Source organism: Triticum urartu, chromosome 5A (assembly GCF_056163025.1).
Source record: "Triticum urartu cultivar PI428250 chromosome 5A, HENAU_Tu73, whole genome shotgun sequence".
In the NCBI taxonomy this organism is placed as follows: Eukaryota; Viridiplantae; Streptophyta; class Magnoliopsida; order Poales; family Poaceae; genus Triticum; species Triticum urartu.
Genome location: NC_141877.1, coordinates 462085232 through 462099116, shown reverse-complemented (window position 1 = coordinate 462099116; position 13885 = coordinate 462085232). Strand labels below are relative to the sequence as shown.

Below are 13885 nucleotides of genomic sequence, written 5' to 3'. Positions count from 1 at the left end.
ACCACCTCAACCACACATTATCTCACAACGACACCCACCTGCCATCACCACTTAGCCAGCTCACAGTCGAAGAAGCCCATCATCAAAGCAACCAACTGCACCTTGCGGAGGGTGCTTACTAGTCGATGGAATCCGTGTGTTGATGTGCTGACACAAGAACCTTTAGTTTACATTGGCCGAACCTTTTACAACCGTATGTGTGCACCCTCTAAACTAGACCGTGCACTTTTTATATCATGTCTTTTGCACCCTCGGTCTACTAGCCTGGTCGAGCAGCTCCCTCAGATGATCCAATGCCACCCTCGACCATCCATATAGTTGTGACCTCGCTCTCTTTCCACATATCTATCACATATCCCCTCTCTCTCTCTCTCGTGTGTGTGTGTGTGTTTCTAGTGGATTGGGATTTCATCTAGGTGCCAAAAAGAGATGTGGCGAAGCTCACTCAAAATATATGTCTATCGAGTTGGCATAAGAGGAACAACAATTATAGACTCACAATTGTCAGTGCATGCAAGGTATACCCCTCACAGTGGTCTATACTTGTATCAATGTGCTGAAACAAGAACCTTTATTTTACATTGCCTGAACCTTGCACAACTGTATGTGTGCACTCTTTAAATTGGACTATGCACATGCCTGGTCGAGCAACTCCCTCAGATGATCCACTGCCGCCCTCGGCCATCCATATAGTCGTGACCTTGCTCTCTTTCCACATGTCTACCACCTATCTATCTCCCTATATTTTATCTTTTTGTGTGTGTGTGTGTTTGTGTGTGTGTGTGTTCCTCAAGTGGATTTGGGATTTAATAGGAGTGGCAACAAGAGATGTGGTTAGGCTGATTTGAAAAATATGTCTATAGATGTGGCATAAGAGAAAACAACAATTATGGAATGACAATTTGTGGGTGCATGCAAGTTATACCCCCACGGTGGTCTACTATCCTAGTATCGACATACTGACACAAGAACCTTTATTTTACATTGCCCGAACCTTGCACAACTGTATGTGTGCACTGTTTAAATTGGACGATGAACTTTTTATATCATGCCCATTCCACCCTTTGCCCACCAGCCTCGTCAGACAACTGCCTCACACGGTCCATTACCGCCCTCGGCCATCCATAAAGTCGTGACCTCGCTCTCTTTCCACATCTCTATCACACCTTTCTCTCTCCTTTCTCTCTCTCTATCTCTTACGTCTCTGTGCGTGGTTCCTCAAGTGGGGATTTAATCTAGGTGGCAACAAGAGATGTGGTCAAGCCCACTCGAAATATATGTCTATAGAGGTGGCATAAGAGAAACAACAATTATGGAATGAAAATTATCAGTGCATGAAAGTTATACCCCCACGGTGGTCTAGTATCCTAGTATTGACATACTATACGGGAACCTTTATTTTACATTTCCCGAACCTTGCACAACTGTATGTGGCACTCTTTAAATTGGACGGTGCACTTCTTATATCATGCTTGTTCCCTCCTTTGCCCACTAGCCTCCTTAGACAACTACTCAGATGATCCACTACCGCCCTCAGCCATCCATATAGTCAGGACCTCGCATCTTTCTTTCTCCTTACCCCCTCTCTTCTCCCCCTCTCTCTCTCTTTCTCACTCCCTCTCTCTCTCTCTCTTATGTGTGTGTGTTGTTCTAGTGGATTGAGATTAATCTAGGTGTCAACAAGAGACATGGTGGAGCTCACTCGAAATATATGTCTACCGAGTTGGCATAAGAGGAAACAACAATTTCTCTCTCTCAAAAAAAGAGGAAACAACAATTATGGACTGACAATTGTCAATGCATGCAAGGTATACCATCCATGTGGTCGGCTATCCTTCTATCAATGTGCTGACACAGGAACCTTTATTTCACATTGCCCGAACCTTGCACAACCGTATGTGTGCACACGCTAAATTGAATGGTTCACTTTTTATATTAGTTTCCTAATTGGTTGCATAACCCATTAACAACTTGTCATTGCATCATCAAATTACACATAATCTCTGTTTTACATGGTAAGAACCAAATATTCATCTCACATTACCAGAACCATGCATACCCTAACTAACAACATCTTTGTTTTGGCGCGCAACAGGTTTGCCCATAGGGTAGACGTTGCACCCAATTGTAACCCTACAAAGGGGCAACTCGCGAGGGGACCACCATTGTTACATGGTCGAGATCACCCATGACTGCACTGGAACCACTCGGTCTCATAGAGACATAAGCGTGGATTATCGTCCTACGCGGGTGGGTGAGCGTGCCACCCATCTCGATGGGCGCAACGCTGGAGCAGGGGCGGCGTAGCTTGAGCACAGGAAGCATCGCGTTCTGGTAGAGGAGCGGCAAATGCAGGTCGATCACGAGGAGGAGGAGCGGCGTGCCCGCCGATCACGGGTGGAAGAGGATGAGCGCCGGAAGCGGCGGCAGGAGGAGCGTGCGAGCCGCCCACCAGAATCATCAACGGAGGAGGCGGTGCGGGCAGTGTGGCAGCAGGCCTTCTTGTGGGTTGCACTACCGCCAGACTTCGTTGACCACATCAACTCTGATACGAGGTCCGACCTACCCCCCACCCCCGGGTCACCGTGCTGGGCGACGTCTCGGGGGAAACCCTAGCCATCGCATCCCCGCGTCGCCGTCGCCAGTCCCTGGATGGCGGCGGCGAGGCCTTTCCTCAACACCAACCCTCTCCTCCGCCCCTCCCCCAAGATCTGGTGCTTGCGGTAGTGGTGGCCTCCACTGGCGGTGCATGCGTTCTCCCGGGCGACTCTGGCTCACTGGCGGCGTGGTGCCCCCACGTCTGGGACTTCCTGCGACAGCCCCGTCCGGCCCCGGATGCAATCTGGGGGTTCACTCCGGCTGGATGTGGTGTTCTTCGGCCGTGCCCGTGATGTTCGGACACGCCCTTCGAGCTCGGGGCAGCCCTCCTTGGGAGGCGGTCTTGGAGGCATCTGGCTACGCCGGCGGTGGCGGCTTTTTGTTGCGCTTTGTCCGGATTTTGGTTGTGCACAAGTCCTCCTCATCTTCCAGCCGGCAGTAGCGGCTTCAGCCCTGTGGCCATGGACCTGCGCCTCCTCAAGTGCTCCTGGCCGCCGGCGCGGCTTCAGACCCAGCGTGCCCTGGGAGCTGCGGTTTCCGGCTCCCTTGGCTCGCTGGCTCCTCGGCATCTCCGCTTCACCACTACATGCCAGTACCTTGGTTGGCGTCCATCCTGGCGCATCTTCGCCTCCGGCACGCTTCGGGAGCTGCGTCCCCTTTCGACTCCTTGGGCACGCGGGTGTCCCTGCTGCTCCGGTCCCCTTGTTCACGCCCCTTGCGTTCGTGTCATGTGTTGTACCACCTCATGTATTCATTCTGTCTTTTTCTATCAATGAAATCATACACAATCTTTGCGTCTTTCAAGAAAAAAATATGTGTAATTATGCTTAAGTGGAGGCCGGCGTTTGACCGCCTGTTTTATTGTTTAATTATGTTTAACTTATTTACATGCTTCAAATTTTATGGGTATTTTAGTTTTCTTAATAAGCACGCGGATAATGCATCGACCGTGTTTCACTGGCAGAGCCAAACGAAATGGCGGACGAAATCTGTGTCGGTTTGCGTCGGCGCGTTGGAGTTGTCCCAAGACATGGGATTTAGTTTTTTTCTAAAGAAAACATGCTTCACTTTATTGATCTATGTGACGAAATACAAGAATACGAGAAATATCAAAGGGTTGTAACAGCCACAAACGGCGGCCCTCTCCTAAGTGCAAGGGATGTTTAGCTAAACTATGGGCTCCATATTCGAGAGGCGTCCTTCATGACCGAAAGTACAAGAAAGAAATTCTCGCATAGTCACGAGGAGGATTTACTATTTTACTGGAACAAAAGTCAATGCTCACCCTCGAAACAAAACGCCCGGCCGGTGGCTCATGGAATCCCGGGTTCAGAGTTTGTCTGTCATCTTTTTTGTCCGCTCCTTTTGAAAGTTATTGCACAGACAGTCAAGTGCGGCCCGTGATCGCACTCACGCGGCGGTTATAGCCGGGTGCTTCTACAGTTCTGCTCCTGTGAAAGCCTAGAAGAGTATTCGGTGTCCGCTCCCCAAACACCAGAGGTTGAAGCGCGCAGCTGAAGATTGAGGAACTGCGTTTGTTCATAGGGCGGCGGCACACGGCAATCTAAGGTATCCCCGTCCCCCATCTAATGCGATTTGAAGACACGATGAGTTTTGTACACCGCACTACGGGAGCGATCGATCTCTGCAGTGTCGTCTTTATCGATATCATTGTCCCTCAGTTCTCCATCGCTACTATGTGCATCCGCTTTCTCGTGCTCACCAATCGTTTTGTGCGTTTTTCATACGTTGAAATCCAAATCTTAAAAATATTGTTTTCGCCCAATACACCTCCAAAAGAAGTGTTCGAAACGCATCATGATCCCTTCAATGCTGAGTGTCAGACGTCGAAAAAACTGACCATCTTTCCCTTGCCATCGTCGCAGAATGGATGCGTACAGAATCCCGCCTTCGAGCCCGAGCGCCCTGACGGATTGACGACCTATCATACGAATTCGGAAGATCAAGAGGGAATTGGTTTCCCTGCAGGAGGGGTTGTTGCCTTCCTTTTTGTATCTCTACTATTAAAAAAGAATCGAACGTCGTGATGGTTCGACCTTCCACATCCCTCGTACAATTCTCACTTACCCGGCACGATAAAACGATTCCCACTTCCCCCACGATTAAAAGAAAAAAAACCACGTACAAAAAACAACCACGATCAGGCACCCACGTCCCTCACCCCATCTCCCGATCCCATCTGTCTACCGAGAAAAATCCCTCGGCCGTCCAGCCCGAACTGCCGCGCCGGTGAAGGAGCCCACACCGAGGAGTCCCTCGATCCAATCCTCGCCCTCGCCATCGCCGTCGACCCCGCCCCTCTTCCCTCCGCCGTTTAGCCCAAACCGTAGCGCCGGTGCAGGAGCCCAGGCCGCCCACGTGAAGGCAATGGCATAAGCCATGTTATCGTCTTATCGAGGTCGAGGGGTCCCTTGCGCCAATCCTCGCGCTCGCCCTCACCGCCATCACCGGCGGCCCCGCCGCTCTTCCCTCCGCCTTCTAGCCCGAACCATCCCGCGCTGCTGCAAGAGCCGAGGCCACCCACGTGAAGACAATGCGTAAGTCACCTCATTTTGGTCGAGCGGTCTGCCGAGCCAAACCTGGCCCTCGCCCTCGCCGGCGTCAGCGGCCCCGCCCGTCTCTAGGTGGTCAGTTACTCGATCTCGGTCATCCGACTCATCTCGGGCGAGTATGTCATTGGTGCGGACGCCGTGTCGGACAACAACAGTGCAAGCTCATCGCTAGCTCATATGAGTCTTTGGTCGGCACCCTCCTACTGCCGCTCTCTGTGTTGGTGCCGACACCACACTCCTCACTTTTCTTAGACAAAGGGAAAGACGAACGCCGGCGTCAGCAAGGTTGTCACCCCCCTCTCTCTTTAACTCTCTTATTTTATTTTTACATCCTTGTCACAATATTGATCTATGTTGCTATTGTTGTCTGAATGAAGTGACCTGCTGTTGTTGTAATAACAGAAGTGAGCTGCCGATTTTGGAATGAACTTGACTTGTTTGCATATTCTTGTATGGGCAGAAGAAATATAGAATTGACCTTGTGTACTAATTGTTGTATGGATGTCGGTGGCCATCACCTATCAAAGGAGGGTCACGCCAGATGTTGTGGAGGTGACGCACTCGGCCGGCGAGGAGCTCCGGGTCAATGACTGTGGTGGCTGATGAGCAGAGTCTACTTGTTGAACAGGTCATCCACCGTCATGCACATTCTTTGCTTCGGAAGAACTTGGACTTATTTGATTTGGTAGTTGTGTTGGTGTCAAATTAGCGACCGCACCATTTTTTTGCCAGGTCTTTACTCCAATGGAGTCACTGAGGTTGAAGTAGAATAGGAAGAAAAAAGACATCATTGCATATTTGGGTTCAGTCACAATGCTTCCATATGTTCTTGATCCCCAGATATGACTTACTTCTATATGTACTTTTCTTGCTGGTGGAACATAACTAGAACTAATATTTTGTGTGGTTTTACCATGTTTTAATTGTTGAAAAAAATTTAGAATTTGATGCATCATTGAATATTTGGGTTCAGTGTAATGCTTCCATATGTTCTTGATCCACAGATATGACTTACTTCTATATGTACTTTTCTTGCTGGTGGAACATAACTAGAACTAATATTTTGTGTGGTTTTACCATGTTTTAATTTTTGAAAAAAATTAGAATTTGATTGTCCTTCGTGGGATGCTCATGTTGCATTGTTCAGTGACTGCTTCAGGATTACGGGAGGAAGTTGGAGTAAATCCTTGTGTTTGGCTTCAATTTTTGGGTTTGGATATCTACCCAACATATAAACTGACTGCTGTACAAGGGAAGTTCTGTATTTGTGAGATAAGTTTCTATAATGCAGAACTGCAAGAATAACCCTAGAACCATCTTTACAGTGTGATGTTACTTAATAATAAATAATTAGTTACATATACCAGAGGATTTAAATGCTTAGCATTTCATGTCTTAGTTAGAAATTGATGTGTGATTTCAAGGCTCATATTGGCTTTTCATTATCCTTCTTTTTCTCTGAAAGGCTAGAGAGAAAGTGTTAAAGGAAGCTTCACAGTTTTGTCAATGATCAAAATTTTCTAGCTAATTATTATTTACCCATGTTTGCATGATGTTATGTAAGTGATTCTCTCTCTTTTTCTTTCTTTTCCACATTTTAAAACTGCAGATATTGACTATGAGATGAAATTGTCATTGTTCATAATTTAAATGTTTGACAAAAGGCCGGAGCGAAGAATGCTAGCTTCTTAATGCTACTTCACGGATTTCCATGTCGATCTTGCCCCCTTTTGGACGGAGATGGTTGTGTCAAAGGTGTCAATGGCACAGGTTCTTCGTCATATCAGGCCTCTCATGTGCCTACCTCATGAAGGTACGCCGCCAATACATTGAGTTTCCAATGGTTATATTTCTTTACCAATGTAAAGTAGTTAACTGATGGTTTTGTTGTATACTCTTTGGGAAGCCATTGATCTGGTACTACATAGATTGAGGACGGGCTGAAGAAAATGTGAGCCATGGGAGGAGAGATTTACTGGAGCAAGGTGAACGACAGTGCAGCGACCAGATGTGAGACGCCGGGAATGCATGTTTTTCGTTCTTGATGCCTTGGCTGTCGTACACAAAAGTGGATGGGAGATCTGCAAGTTAAAGAAAATATCATGGTATTCCTCTCATGCACCTTGGCGTCACATAAACCCTCATAACCTCTGCATCTCTGCCTTTACCGTTCGTCGCTTCTCTGTTCCTGACAAGTATGGACTTCTCTTTCACTTCCTTGCTTGTGTATAGATGCTATGATGTATTGTAATATGGATTGGATTTCATATACATGTACTATATTTATTTGAAGTGTTACACACATGGCTCTTGGTCGTGTAACGACTCTTCTTCTAATTGATACGACAACATTTCTTGTTCATGGTGTAACTATGATCATGCTTTAAGTAATTTTTATTACTGATGTGAATGCACTTATGATCTGTGTGGCTTTGTGTTAAAGTGTTCCAATATTATTTTTGTATTGTTATCAAGTAGGTAGTTCTGTGAATTTTTGTATTTGCCGATGGCGGTTTCTTTGACCCGGTGGATGATTCAAATCCATATAGCTTGTGAGGTGATGGCAGTCTTCGGCGGCATTTTCATCTGTATATGTTTAAATGTCTTTCCTATAGAGAAATAAAATTCAGTCGACTTAATTTTCAGAATAACTACTATTTGCGAATTGTATATAATCCTTTGCGATTTTTGAATAGTTAACACAAGGCATTTGTTCATATCCTTAATTGTTCCATTTTGATGGTACTTGCATTACTGTCTGTCTGCAGATATATTCTTTTATGATTTGTTCATAATAATTTCTGGAGGACAACAATTTAGGTGGAAGAATATGCTAGGTGGTAACAATGCCCATCATTCACGATTGCAAAACTCTTAATAGATGACTTGTTAATCTCAAATAATAAACAATGATTAATTGCCCCAACATTCAGAAATGCAAAGTAAGCTATATGTCTTTACCCCAAGCAATCTCAGCCATGAGGCTTGGCTACTAAAAGCAAGGGCCCCAACTCAAAAAGAAAAGAGCAAGGGCTCCGATCAAAATTATGGATCTCTAACCGGTAAAAGAACATTAAGGACTTGCACATATGTTCTCGCATTGATTGTGAGATTATGAAGGGAATTGAACTGTAAAAGGACATTTTAACTTGTTTCTTTTCTCGCGGGATTTTTTCTGGGAGTTTTTAACTTACAAGAATCATGCCATCTACAATGGCATGTGTGAAACTATGCCTTCTTGTAAAGATATAGGAGAATAAGTATCTTCTTGTAAATAGGGATGGGTTAACATTATTTTTTTTCTTGTTAAAGCATTTTTTCTACAAACATTTTTTTATCCCGTGGCAACGCACGGGCATTCGACTAGTTGTAGTATAAAAGAGTAGCTGGGTTAACAAATACAAATACGGCGCATGGTTACTTACAAGAACGCGTCAAAGGGGGTCGAACCTTCCCTTTTTCTGAAGGTCCAAGTAAACATATATGCAATGGAGGAAGTGGTGAGTGATGTCACTGTAGTATATCACAACACTGAAAATCAAGACATGGTGTATTCAGAGTTAGACACACAACAATCACCCAAAATCTGAGCAAATGCACAAACATCTTTGTCTGTCACGCAGCTTCAGGAGTAGACCCGTACGTGCATGAGGGAATACCGCCTCCTTGTAGAGCCATTACTATTATATGTAGTCACCATTGCTTCATTTGTTTTATAAATGCATGACTAGCTGGCCAAATGCACACAGTATTTGGAAGGCATTATACTTACATTTTCTACAAAGATTTGTTTGCGGCTGCCACTACAGTCATGGTTGGCAATGGGCGTACAGCCAGATTCTGGAACTCCTCTTAGCTGAATGGGCTGCACCCGCGTGATATTGCACCTCACATCTTTGAGCTATCCAAAAAGAAAAATTGCTCGGTCCAACAAGCTTTAACAAACAACACTTGGATCTCTCACATCGACATCTCCAATGGCCTAACCATCGACCATGTTCAACAGTTTGCCAACCTTTGGGAAAAGGTTGCTCAGGTCACACTTGCTGAGGATATGGAGGATTCCATTATTTGGAAGTTCACCAAGGACGGTTTGTACTCTGTCTCATCGGCTTATAAGGCACAATTTGAGGGCCTTACTACGTCAGACATGGTTCACTCGGTGTGGAAGGTGTGGGCTCCTCCGCGGTGCAAATTTTTTGCTTGGCTTGCCCTTCAAAACAGGATTCGGACATCAGATCACCTTATTCGTCGTGGATGGCCCAACTGCGGTCTTTGCCCCCTTTTGCAAGCAAAGTCAGGAATCGGCGGCCCACCTACTGTTCCAATGTTGTTTCACCGTTCGTGTGTGGAATGATATTCTCCAGTGGCTCGGCTTGCAACACATCAATACCGCTGCTTGGACGACGAGGGTCTCTGTGAGGGAATGGTGGACAGGAAACATTCATATCCGCACTGAATCCCCCAAGGCGCTTGCTTCACTGATGATGCTCATCTCCTGGGAGATTTGGTCGGAGTGCAATGTTAGAATTTTCCGCAACATGGCCGCTCCTTCAGTGGTCCTCGTTAGCAAGATTAAAGAGGAGTTGTCTCTTTGGGCTTCGGCGGGCGCCAAGCACTTGAGTATTGTAATGGCGCGAGAGTAGGCCTTTATTTTCTTGCCACTTTGTGGCATTGTCTAAACCTTCTTCCTTAATCAATGAAATGGCAAATCTTTTGCCTTGTTAAGGAAAAACATTTTCTGCGATGGGCGGTGTTAAAAAAACCATATTCTGGCCTCAATTGCGCCAATGCCGTTCTGGTGAATCAAGTTAATCTCGTCTGTCAGATGCTCACTGAGGGAGTCCTGGATTCGGGGGTGTCCGGATGGCCGGACTATACCTTCGGCCGGACTCCCGGACTATGAAGATACAAGATTGAAGACTTCGTCCCGTGTCCGGATAGGACTTTCCTTGGCGTGGAAGGCAAGCTTGGCGATACGGATATACAAATCTCCTACCATTGTAACCGACTTTGTGTAACCCTAACCCTCTCTGGTGTCTATATAAACCGGAGGGTTTTTAGTCCGTAGGACAACAGACCCATCAACAATCATACCATAGGCTAGCTTCTAGGGTTTAGCCTCTCCGATCTCGTGGTAGATCTACTCTTGTACTATCCACATCATCAATATTAATCAAGCAGGAAATAGGGTTTTACCTCCATCGTGAGGGCCCGAACCTGGGTAAAACTTCGTGTCCCTTGACTCCTGTTACCATCCGGCCTAGACGCACAGTTCGGGACCCCCTACCCGAGATCCGCCGGTTTTGACACCGACATTGGTGCTTTCATTGAGAGTTCCTCTGTGTCGTCGCCGTTAGGCTCGATGGCTCCTACGATCATCAATAGCGATGCAATCCAGGGTGAGACCTTCCTCCCTGGACAGATCTTCGTCTTCGGCGGCTTCGCACTGCGGGCCAATTCACTTAGCTATCTGGAGCAGATCGAAAGCTACACCCCTGGCCGTCAGGTCAGATTTGGAAGTTTAAACTATACGGCTGACGTTCGCGGGGACTTGATCTTCGACGGACTGGAGCCACTGCCGAGCGCGCCGCACTGTCACGACGAGCATGATCTAGCTCTGCCGCCGAACAGTTCCCTGGAGGCCACACCCGCATTGGCTTCGATCCTTAATTCGGAGCCAACTGCGCCGATCGAGGATGAGCGGTTGGACGCCGCCTCGGGGCTGCAATCCCAACGGTGGTTGAGCCGAATACCAGCCCCGCACTCTGCGAGACTCGTGACTCCGAGGAGCCGGACCCCTCTCCGGACTCCGAACCCTCCGCGCCCCTGCCGATCGAATCCGATTGGGCGCCGATCATGGAGTTTACTGCCGCGGACATCTTTCAGCACTCGCCTTTCGGCGATATTCTAAAGACACTGAAGTCTCTCTCTTTATCAGGAGAGCCCTGGCCGGACTACGGTCAGCAAGGTTGGGATTCGGGCGATGAAGAAATTCAAAGCCCACCCACCACCCACTTGGTAGCCACTGTCGACGATTTAACCGACATGCTCGACTTTGACTCCGACGACATTGACGGTATGGACACCGATGAAGGAGACAATGAAGAACCAGTGCCTATTGAGCCCTGGAACGCCACCTCGTCATACGACGTATACATGGTGGACGCACCAAAAGATGACGACGAGGAGCAGAAGGACGCACCGAAGGATTGTTCCCTCGAAAAGCAGTCAAAGCGGCGACGTAAGCACCGCCCAAAATCCCGCCTCGACAGAAATAGCGAGCACACAGACCCAGCGCTGGAGCAGGGCGAACCGCTGCCGGACAACGGTAATCCGGATAATCAAACCGAACAAACAAATCCTATCAAGGATAACGGTCCGGACGACATAACGCCGGACAGGCACCTGGAGCAGCAGAATGCCCGTAAAAGGCTCGCTGCCACCGCCAGGAGCCTTAAAAAGCAGAAGCGAAGGCTCAAGGCCGCGCAAAATACACTCCAATTCAGATGGAGCAAAATACTCAACACTACAACAAGGTACGACGACAGTCGCCCCTCCAAGAGCTACCCAAAGAGGAAACTGCTACCCGAATTCGATGAGGAGGCCTCAGACCCCCCACAACCAAATATCAAAGCAGCCACCTGGTCGGATAGACGACCCCTCTACCAACACAGAACGGCATTCAACGGCGCTCACAATACAACACGCGATCCATGCGAGGGCTCGCACCCAAAGGACGATGCAACAAGATCCATCTATGGACCACGCAAGCGCGCCCCAGCATACAATGCAACACAATAAACATCCAAACAACGCGGCACACCCAGCTACAGGGGTGCCGCACTCCCCCTATGTTTCACCGATGAGGTGCTGGACCATGAATTTCTAGAGGGATTCAAGCCCGTAAACATAGAGGCATACGACGGAACAACAGACCCTGGGGTCTGGATCGAGTACTACATCCTTCATATCCATATGGCTCGAGGAGATGATCTCCACGCCATCAAGTACTTACCCCTCAAGCTCAAAGGGCCAGCTCGTCGCTGGCTCAAGCACTACAAGAAATATGTCAACTTATGACCTTCTGTTAGTGACCCTCGAAGAATTGGTCATAAATTTATGACCATTTTAGACCAATTGGTCAAAAGCTGTTCAGGGGGCTCCAAACCCTAAACCATTGCGACCATTTTGGTCAGAAAGGTCATAATTTCCTTACACGAAATGGTCACAAAGCAAACAGTGCTAGTCCGCTGCCTTATTTCTAGTTGTTAATGACCAATATAGATGGTCATAGCCTTGTAGATTGTGGTGGGTTGTGATGACTAGGCGCCATCTCATCAGTTTTGCCTATGTGTCATGTCCATGTGGCAGTTTTTTCCCTAGGTTGTGAAGCAACCTATATTTCTATCATTCCCAAAATTCCCAAAAAAATCTCATAAATTCTTTGGGGCATATATTCATCAAATATGTAAAAATCCTGCCTTGCCTAGTTCAAAACTAATTCAAGAATATTCATTTTCCTATTCTGTTCACAATAACACTTTATGAAGGAAGTGCTATTTATATATTCTTGATTGCCCTCGGAATTTAGGGCACTCTTTCCTATCCAAATCATTACCGCATGACAAAATTCAGCTCCATTTGCCTAGCAAATCTTCCTCGGCAAATTTCCAAAGTTTTTGTCCACCTAGAAGCATTGTGAAGGAAGTACCTTTTTTATATCTCTAAATGACATGAAATTTATACAGTTCCTTCATATGCCCAAATTATCACCCTCCTCCAAATTGCAGCTCAGTCAAATCATCTATGTGAGCCCAGGTTTAATTTATATTTTATGGCCAAATTGGCACGTTGCAAAGCAAGTGTTATATAGACCCCTCCTATTACCCTCAAACTTTTCGGGCACTCTTCCATACCCAAATCATTGCCACATGATAATATTCAGCTCAATTTTCCTAGTAAATCTTTCTCGGGAAATTTCCAAAGTTTCTACCTTGAGAGAAGCTTTGTGAAGTAAGTACTAGCTAGGCTTACCCAAATGATCTGAAAATTTACCAGCGCATGACCATACCTAAGTAACTTACCTACACCAATTTTGAGCTCATTTCATTCATCCAATCTCTCTCACTAGTTTTCCCAAGTTTCTGTCCATAGAAGAGCATTGTGAAGGAAGTACTACTTTGGCATGTCCAAATGGTATCAATTTTCTACAATGCTTTCCTATGCCCAAATAACCATCCTTCACAAAATTTCAGCTCACTCCATTCATTATTTTGAGCCCAGCTTCAACATTCATATTTTTGTCCAGCGTGGTACTTTGCAAAGCAAGTACCACCTAGGATCCTCCTTTTGAGCTAAAAATTTGTGAAGACATTCTCCTTAGTAGATGATCATCCTCAGCCAAAACTCACGCCCATTGGCCATGTGCATTTCCCGTATCGCTAATCAAACACTTGGCTGCTAATTCATGTTTGAGCATCGATCGGTCTCCTCGTGAGAATCTTATGTTGTAATTTTCTTCCTAGCACCAACCTGGGGAGTGCCCAACCCACTAGACATGCCTAGGCCGCCCAGAACACATGGCAACATTACGGTCACGCGGTGACCACGCGACGGGCATGCGAGTTTACGCGCTCTAGAGTTGGGGCCCTCGGCCACCGTCCAAACCTCGACGTATCGCCACCAAACCATGTATTTATGATTAAATAGGT

The 13885-nt window shown here is 46.8% G+C and overlaps 1 long non-coding RNA gene across 4 annotated transcripts; it reads left to right on the top strand.

Annotated features, from left to right (window-relative positions):
• The first annotated feature begins 4030 nt into the window (after positions 1 to 4030).
• Positions 4031 to 7528, top strand: LOC125556224 (uncharacterized). 4 transcript variants are annotated; one of them, XR_007305038.2, is made up of 4 exons: positions 4035 to 4167; positions 4485 to 5799; positions 6319 to 6984; positions 7078 to 7528. It is a non-coding gene; the product is annotated as an uncharacterized LOC125556224 (long non-coding RNA). The 4 variants fall into 4 exon arrangements; XR_007305041.2 differs by having other exon boundaries at positions 4038 to 4167; positions 5699 to 5799; XR_007305040.2 differs by having other exon boundaries at positions 4031 to 4167; positions 5699 to 6984.
• Positions 7529 to 13885: the final 6357 nt, after the last annotated feature.